This window comes from Halyomorpha halys, unplaced genomic scaffold (assembly GCF_000696795.3).
Source record: "Halyomorpha halys isolate HHAL.00 unplaced genomic scaffold, Hhal_1.1 Scaffold261.1, whole genome shotgun sequence".
Classification (NCBI taxonomy): domain Eukaryota; kingdom Metazoa; phylum Arthropoda; class Insecta; order Hemiptera; family Pentatomidae; genus Halyomorpha; species Halyomorpha halys.
The window spans coordinates 175,037-183,427 of NW_027116513.1; the positions used below are offsets into that span (position 1 = coordinate 175,037).

Here is an 8,391-nt window from a genome sequence, read left to right on the forward strand (position 1 = left end):
CGGTTTGGTGAGAGAAAAAACGTAGTCCGGGTTTATAATTTACCAAGAGAAAAAGTGCCTACACCTAGTGCGCTATAGTTTTTGCAACCATTGAAAGCGCAGAAAACAACATCTACTACACACTCAAAGTAATTTGCTAAAAGAAAAATTTTCTGCACGTAGAGCGGTTGTAATGTTCTAACAATTGAAAGCGCTAACAAGTGTATCTAATAATAAAGTAGTGAAAAAAAGTGTAACACTTGCATACGTGTTGTAGTCATGGCAATTGCACATGCGTGGAAGCAAGTTGACCATACGACTGAGAAAGTATTTGGTAAGAACGTATTTTTTTAAATAAAATCGGAGGGTAAGAAAAAAATACTGAAACCGAAAAAACTTTCTAAACTACAATAAAAATTAAAAAAAAAAAAAAATTATGTTGGTCAAAGCATCTTTTATCTAAGCCAAGCGAGCGTCTAAACAAACGTACTCTTTACTTTTATATAGCAGTATGGTTGTTGCAATTTACAATAATGGGATAATCATGTAACTCTGAGTTAATTTTGAATTTTACTTTGTAATTGATAACAGTCTGCTGTAAAATGTTGAACTCTATTAGTCCTTTTTCCGATTGGGTAATGGCTCACAGTCTAGACCCTGATGAGGTAATGAATACGGTCTTTAACTAATCCAAAGCCTAATTGCTAAGTAATGAAACTTAACGGTGTGATTGGTGCGCCATCAGCAGATTAGGTAATAGGCCAGGTAGGAAGGTAACGAGGGAGGATCAAGGCAAGTTCTAACACCTGAGGATTAACCTGTCTCTAGGGATTGGGTCTATTGTCACGCGGTGTCTCTACTGTCTTAATTTCGAAGCTTATTCAAAGGCAATGTTTTATCGGACCATTCTTAAATTACTCGCCAATACGCAATCTAATCTCTTTACAGACTTCAATTTTTGGAATTTGATTTGACTAAGCCGTTCAATAGATCCAATGGTAGCTTCGTAACCTTACTTAGGAAGTGGTAAAATATATATATGGAATAAGTAAATAGTACACAGAATAGTGAAGGAAAGTATTGCGATAGTGCAAGATTTCAAATTCGGTTTTTAGAGGGAAACACATTTAGGTCCCCTAACTCGCAAAATGGTCTGTGTGTGTTGTTTTGTTTTTTTACGAGGGTCGGTAGAAATCTTAGGACCATACCTATCCGTGTGAAAGATTTTAACTCCCTACCCCTGTCAGAGGTAACTGCCGTTAAGCAATACTCCATGGAGGGAAATGGCTGTGTACCTCCTCTTATGTTGATTCTACTTCTCTCCGTGCTAGTCACTTCTTCTAACCTTCTCTTCCACTCTCAACCTGTTAAGGATAACTGGTGAATTCCTCCACCGTTTCTCAATGTAGGTCCGAGCGTAGCATCACCAAGTTATCTGGAGTAATATTCCCTCCACATGATTTCTCCAGTTCAATCCTTTCCTCTCCAAAGCGCATACAAGCAAAGAATATGTGCTCCACCATTTCCTCGATTGCAGGGTAAGCAAGGCATTCTGCTTTATTATCTAATTTAAAACGGTAATGGAAGGCACTAAATCATCCAGTTGGGTGTCATAAAAATCTACCTCAACATGGCGACTATACCACGAACCAACATTGGGTATCGATCTGTTGGTCCACCTTCCCGAATCTGCAGCCCCCTATAGTTTTTGCCACAGAGTGATAGTTATTTCCCGCACTTCTCTCAAAATGTGAGAACATCATTCGTAATATCTACTTATCTCTTCAAGAAGAAGCATTCTGGCTATCACGCATACAGCTTCATATGATACAATTCGAAAAGCACTTGCTGTCCTAAAGGTAATTTTGCGATAAACGGAGATCATATGTCTCCTGTATGAGTTCGTAAGCATTGCTTATTTCCAGATTGGAGGTCCATATAACATAATTGAGAAGAAAATAATAGCAAGAAGCCTTGAACGACTCTCCCTGGGACCACAAACGTTTGGCAGAAGGCGTGACAATAAAGGTGTGAAGAGATCAAACACGATAAGGCGTACGGAACTGAATTACAGGTATAAAGGCGAGTATATGTTTAGGATAAGACAAAGATTTTTTTAAATGAGATCGACCGACCAGATGTACAATGATATAGATTCTATTTCATTTATTTATTAGCACCTGTAAATCTAGATTACCATCAGCAAATGAGCAGTACTATTCAAGTATGGCATGAGGGAGACAGCACAAAGTGGTGCATCCTCCACACGTTAAGTAAGTTATTTGATTATACTAGGAGGTCACTCATCCAACTCATCTTCAGCCTACGCCGAATTACGTCAAGGATGTCATGTGTTGCCATTTGTCGCATAAATTTATTCAAATATCCATGTAGTTTGTTGTGAAACCGTTTGTAAGTAATATGAATATGGTCCGTTACAGTCGGAATGCTAAAGTCGGTGTGAATGGTCTCGTTTGAAACATAAATTCTATTTTTACTTTATTTTTTTGATTTTCTCTCAAAAAGCTCTAATGATCTTTAACTTACAATTATAATTAAATGGTCTTTATTAACAGATAAATCTTACTCTCATTGAAATAGTCTGGAAGGTTGAACTGACGAATTTCCCTCTAAAGTAGCTATATGCTTTGATGGGCTGAAAGCCTGTCCCGTTGGTCGACGTGCTAGGCTAGGGAAAGGGTTCAGACTCAGTCTAAACTCAATCATTCATCACTAATAAAGAGGTTCCTTCCCACTCGTGATAACGCAGACGGCGAGTAGGCGGCACAGTGTTCCCCTGCACACAGCGGATCCCACAAACTACCTTAAAATGCCCTTCAGGCAATGAAAGTATATTTATGTTTATTATCTATACATATTTATCATTTTGTTTATTTAAAAATATTATGAATAACTAAAGAAGAAAATAGTAAAAAATACAAATATCTGATTCAAACAGAAAACCCGATCTCTCCTGACTGCATTATGGCTTTATGACCTTATCTTTTGTTAAACTAATGAATTTTAAGATAAATAGCAATTAAGATAATATTCGTAATACTTACCTCGAGTAACACTAAAATACGAATTTTTATAGCAAAAGAATAATTTTTTTTCATTATAATAATTGCTCACAAAATTTCTTATTAATAAATAAAGCCTTTTTAATCCGTCATTAATAAGATTGAGTTGTTTGTACCATAATGTTAATTGCCGTTACAGTTTAAATTTTCAATTCAAAAATTTTAGACAGAGTTATGTTTTAATCCAGACAAATCTTAGAATAATCATTAGGGCAACGTCTAGAACAATTTAAAAAGAAATTACAAAAGTCGTGATCAACTCAAGTTTCATCCCCTTTAAGTTGAAATTAATCTGAAAATGATTAAATTATTCGTATATATGTAAGTGTAAGTTCCATATTTATAGGGATATATTATTTGTAATATATTCAAGTAAGTCTAAGTTGATCAACTGAAGGAGATAAGTTGCCAGCACAGCATATCCTTCTACTAGGAAGCGGGAGGCGGTTGATTGGCTGAAGTTGCTTGATAAAGTTCGTGATGATATGCAAATTCAAGTATCCTTGCTAGTGCTTTAAATGCTTATTACACATGAGCACCTGTCACGACTCGAGATCCGCAACAATTGAAGGAACGTTTTGGTTGGAAAGAACCTTCATCACTAATTGCTCTATTCCTATTAAAGCTCTTAAACAATTCCTCGATCGTGGCCAATAGCTTTATTTATTGTTCTTTTTGTTATGAAAATCAGCTCTTTTAACAAGCTATCCTTTTGAAAAGAGAATAGGAGTGTAATTGAGTCCTGTAATCACAAGTAAAAAAAAAAAATTCTAACAATTTAAAACGAATATAACATCAATATATCATACAATATATTTCTTTAATAGTCTCTTAAATTTTAATTATTTTAACAAGAGCATAAATTTGTTTTTCCTTGCCTCCTTATTATAAATAACATTAACTATATAACGATATAGTTACAAAATATAGTATACAAAAATAACTTCCTTTGCCATATCCATATGGCATTATAAAGGGTTGGGCTGGGTCCGCTGAAGGCGGGGGTTACAATATTGGCCCAGGAGCCGCTGGCCGGGGGTTACACAGAACGGGGAGGGCTGCTCCACTGGGGGATAAAAGGTGAGATGACTTCAGGCTGCAGAGCCCGAAGCCCTTCCCTCGGCGAGGAATTCGACCAAGGGGTCAGTGCTTTGCCACCTCCCGGGTCTTGAGGATAAAAGAAGAAAACAATAAATTATTAATGAGTCCAAAACAATTTAAAATCTGTGCGCACGCACAACGTTCCTATTTCACACTACGTCGAGTGGATTAATTAATTTCTGGAATACTTAAGTTATCTCAATCTTTTTCCTTCCTATATAAATAATAAAGAAAGAAAATTTTTTTATTTTTACTTATTTAATGTAATTTACAACTGTACAAAATAATACAATAAGTAAATATGTTGTATGTTTCATATACACTTGAAAATCTTGGGGAGGAACAACCCATCGGTGGTACTTCAAACACTAATTTAAAATAGAAGGTCCCGTGGCCATCTTCTTTTCAGACGCCTTGGAGGATTATCAGGGATTGTTTAGGTTGAAAGATTAAGAATTAATGGGTTAGGATGGTTAAGGAGTTTGGAATGAAAAGACGCATATCTGTTTTGGACCAATTCTGCAACGAATGGGATGTTAAGGTCTTTGTGAATGAGTTTATTTGTAACGTAATAAGGTGCATCAAGGATATTACGTAGGATTTTGGATTGTAAGGATTGGATGCGAGAGGAATTTGATGGTTTGATGGAGCCCCATAGCTCAATTCCATATGTCCAAATTGGTCTGCTTATCGTAGCGTATACTAATTTTTTGTATCGAATGGGAAATTTAGAGCGTTTGTCAAGTATGTGTTGTAGCAATCGGGATCTATTCAAGTAGTAATTCGGAAGTATCGAATCTGTTCAACAGGCGTTAGTGGAGTATTTCGAAAGGATACTGTAGGACAGGAGGGCAGAGGTTTACGACGGAGAGTAAAGGTGATCTGATGGGATTTATCAGGATTTATTTTGATTCTCCAGTTTTGGCACCATTCTTCAATAGATGTTATGTGTGTCTGTAGTGTTTGTGATGCATTAGTTGGGTCGTTGTTTACGACATCAGCGTATGTTGTTAGGACTGTGTTAGGGTGGGTTGGGATGTCAGCTACCTAAAATACTACCTTGAGGAACACCTGCAGACTGAGAAAAGAGAGATGAGTAGGCTAGGTTATGATTTACTTTAAAGGTTTTATCAGTGAGGTAGGAGTGAATTATAAGGAAATATGAAAGAAAAAGAAAATCTATACATTCAAATATCTAAGTGAGTGAATGCTAAAACTGACGTTTGTCAAAACAACCATAGAAACACTAAAACATTAAGTTTTAATTTTTTTCATCAACTTCTAGGATTTTATTCGTTTTGTTTTTTAAATAAAATATTTGGCTTTCCAATCGTATATTACACAACCTGCCCCATAGTAAATGTTAATAATCTGATTTCCACAATTTTTGGAATTTCGATTTTATTGTCAGTGCGTGATAATAATTGCGGGTTGGGTAGTTTGGAGGCATTAGTGATTTCTTAACCTTCTCTTGTTCTTCTCCAGCGTTCTTAACATAATTTCCAAAGGGTTGGAATAATTATTTTACGGCCTCTGAAAGAAAACAGGTTTTTAAGAAGAATTCATACCACAAAACCCGGATAATTTTTTTTACGATTACCTCCCCTTAATACATACTTGACAAATAATAAGTGAAAATAAAAAATGTTAAATACTAGAATAATTCTTTCATTATTGATTTGAATTAATATCGATGATGGTATGCCATGAATCGATACCGTAACAGATCGAGGGAGAGAAGAACAGTCTTAAAGAGCATCGGCTAAAATACTTGCCGAAAGCAATTGAAGAAATGAACTCGGAGGCGTCGAGAAATCGCTGACATTCCTCCACGACACTCGCAATCTTCTCTAACTGTTGCCCTATTAGCCACCACCTTCATCACGTTTTAGTCGGACAAAGTAGCGAGTAGCGTTAGGGGATATAACAAAAAATAAAAATACTATTCCTAGTTTTAAAAAATCTATTTTAATTACATAATAAATGCAGTCGATAAGTATGGCCTTAACATTATTTTTATTATAAGTGTCAAATGACTGAAGAGGTCTACATACAAAAATTTAGTTGATTAATTCCATTTTCTTCCATCACGTACAAATGTATAAATTCATGATATGTAGCATAGTTTTGTAAAATAAAAGTCAGAAACATCTTGACTTGTAAAGAAAATCAACCGGTCAACATAAAATTTTTATATTATCAAAAGGACGATTTTATATACCAAATACGACAAATTGGATGCAACTACATTAATTTTTATTAGAAGTATAAAATAAATTATTAAATAAAAGACAAAGATAAACAATTTAAAAGAAGATAAATAAACAGATAGCGGATATTGAACATTAATAACGGTTACCACCGACGCACTATCCGCAATCGATGTCTTATAGGATGGAAACCCATAAATCCTCCATTGAGGCCATAAAATTGATGCAAGTAGCTTCCATTAAACCAACCATTGTGAAAGTGGAGTAGCCTTTAGAGGAATAAAGGGATTAATCCAACTGAGAACAACTGAAAAAGAGAACAATAACGCGAATTGGCAAAGTATAAAATCTATAACAAAATAATTATATTTAAAAGTCTATAATTTTAGAAAAAATAATACATAACATAGAAAGTGAATTATGGTAGTGGAGAGTGAGGAAAACCACATAAATAAAAGATCCGTTCTAACACGAGTTAGATCCACGCATTTTTCCGTTTCTGATACTGTTTTTAAGTCAACATAGTTATTAAGTAATTTTTTTTTTTATTGTAGCAAAATAGTCCGCGTGGCGGTCATTAATAGTATAAAAAACTGTTTATTCTAAACCAAAGTTTCAAAATATTGACCGCCAGCCCGGACTATCTTTCTGCAATTTATTTCATAAGGTCAACAATCTTCTTCCAACTTTTTATATATCTTTATTGAAATTTACAACTGTACAGAATAATACATTCAGTAAGCTTGATGTATGTTTATAATGGAGTGATACAGGTGTTACTACCCATTGGTAGTACTCAAACGACGTGTTTACATTAGGAGGTTTCGTGGCCATGTTCTTTTCAGGCGCCTCGGAGAGTGGGTTTGGGTGGTTGGGAAGTTTATAATGGGAGAAATGATATCTGGTTCGGGCTGGATCGGTTACATAGGGAACATTAAGGTCTTTATGTATGATTTTATTTGTGACAAAGTAAGGAGCATTGCGGATTTTACGAAGGATTTTGGATTGTAAGGAATTGAAGTTATAGTGGAACCCCAAAGCTCAACTCCGTATGTCCAGATTGGCTTTATTACAGTCATATAGATCAGTCTTTTCTGATGGATTGGAAGTTTAGACCGTTTGTCCAGTAAATGCTGTAACAGTCGGAATCAACGTGCAGTTTCCTGTCTTTTCAGTTTTGTGTGAGGATTCCAGGTTAGTGGTTTGTCCAGATGTAGTCCAAGTTAGCGGATCTGTTCGACAGGGGTAAGATCAACATTATCAAAGGATACTATAGATCAATCGGTAGGTTTGCGATGGGGGTAAAAGTGATTTGATGGGAATTGTTGGGATTTATTTTAATCCTGCAATTACAACACATCAAGGATATAATAAATATAACATAAATTAGCTTCGACCCATCAATCATATTCTATAAGCCACTATAGATAAGATAAAACTAATAAATAACATCTAAATACCCGTTAGAAACAGCTAAATAAAAATAACGGGTTAAAAGTTAATTGATGTAAAAAAACACAAAGGTTCGTTAGAAATGTCTGCCATTTGAAATAACAATTGCACACCACAGCTAAATGCCGGCAAAACGATCTAGCAGCCAGCATCTATTGTTCTAGAATACCAATTAAAACCACGTTGTGTTCATAGAAAACAAGTTTATATTCTATGCCCGATGCAAAAGCAGCGTAGGTTACCACTAGCACAACTGTTTCTATAATTTTATTGATGACTACCTATAAAAGTAAAGACATTATATAAGGATTGTTATCAAAACCGAAATATAATTAAAATTATAAAAATGTGACTATAACATGACACTATAAATAAGAAATCTTCTTTTAAAACTAGGGAAGTAAAAAAACCGAAAACCAATACAATATTAAACTATTGTATATATTATTTTATCATTATGTTATTTTATTTATTTATTTTTCATACAGATAGTTTGATTATGTTCATCTTGTCTATTCTTTTGTTTGTATATATTTTAAGAGAGTTTTTTTTATAGTATTTTTACT

The 8,391-nt window shown here is 34.7% G+C and overlaps 1 protein-coding gene across 1 annotated transcript in view; it reads right to left on the bottom strand.

The window, feature by feature from the left end:
* Positions 1-8,391, bottom strand: part of Pgant2 (polypeptide N-acetylgalactosaminyltransferase 2) — a 272,840-nt gene that overhangs the window by 80,946 nt on the left and 183,503 nt on the right. The gene's annotated exons all lie outside the window — the stretch shown is intronic.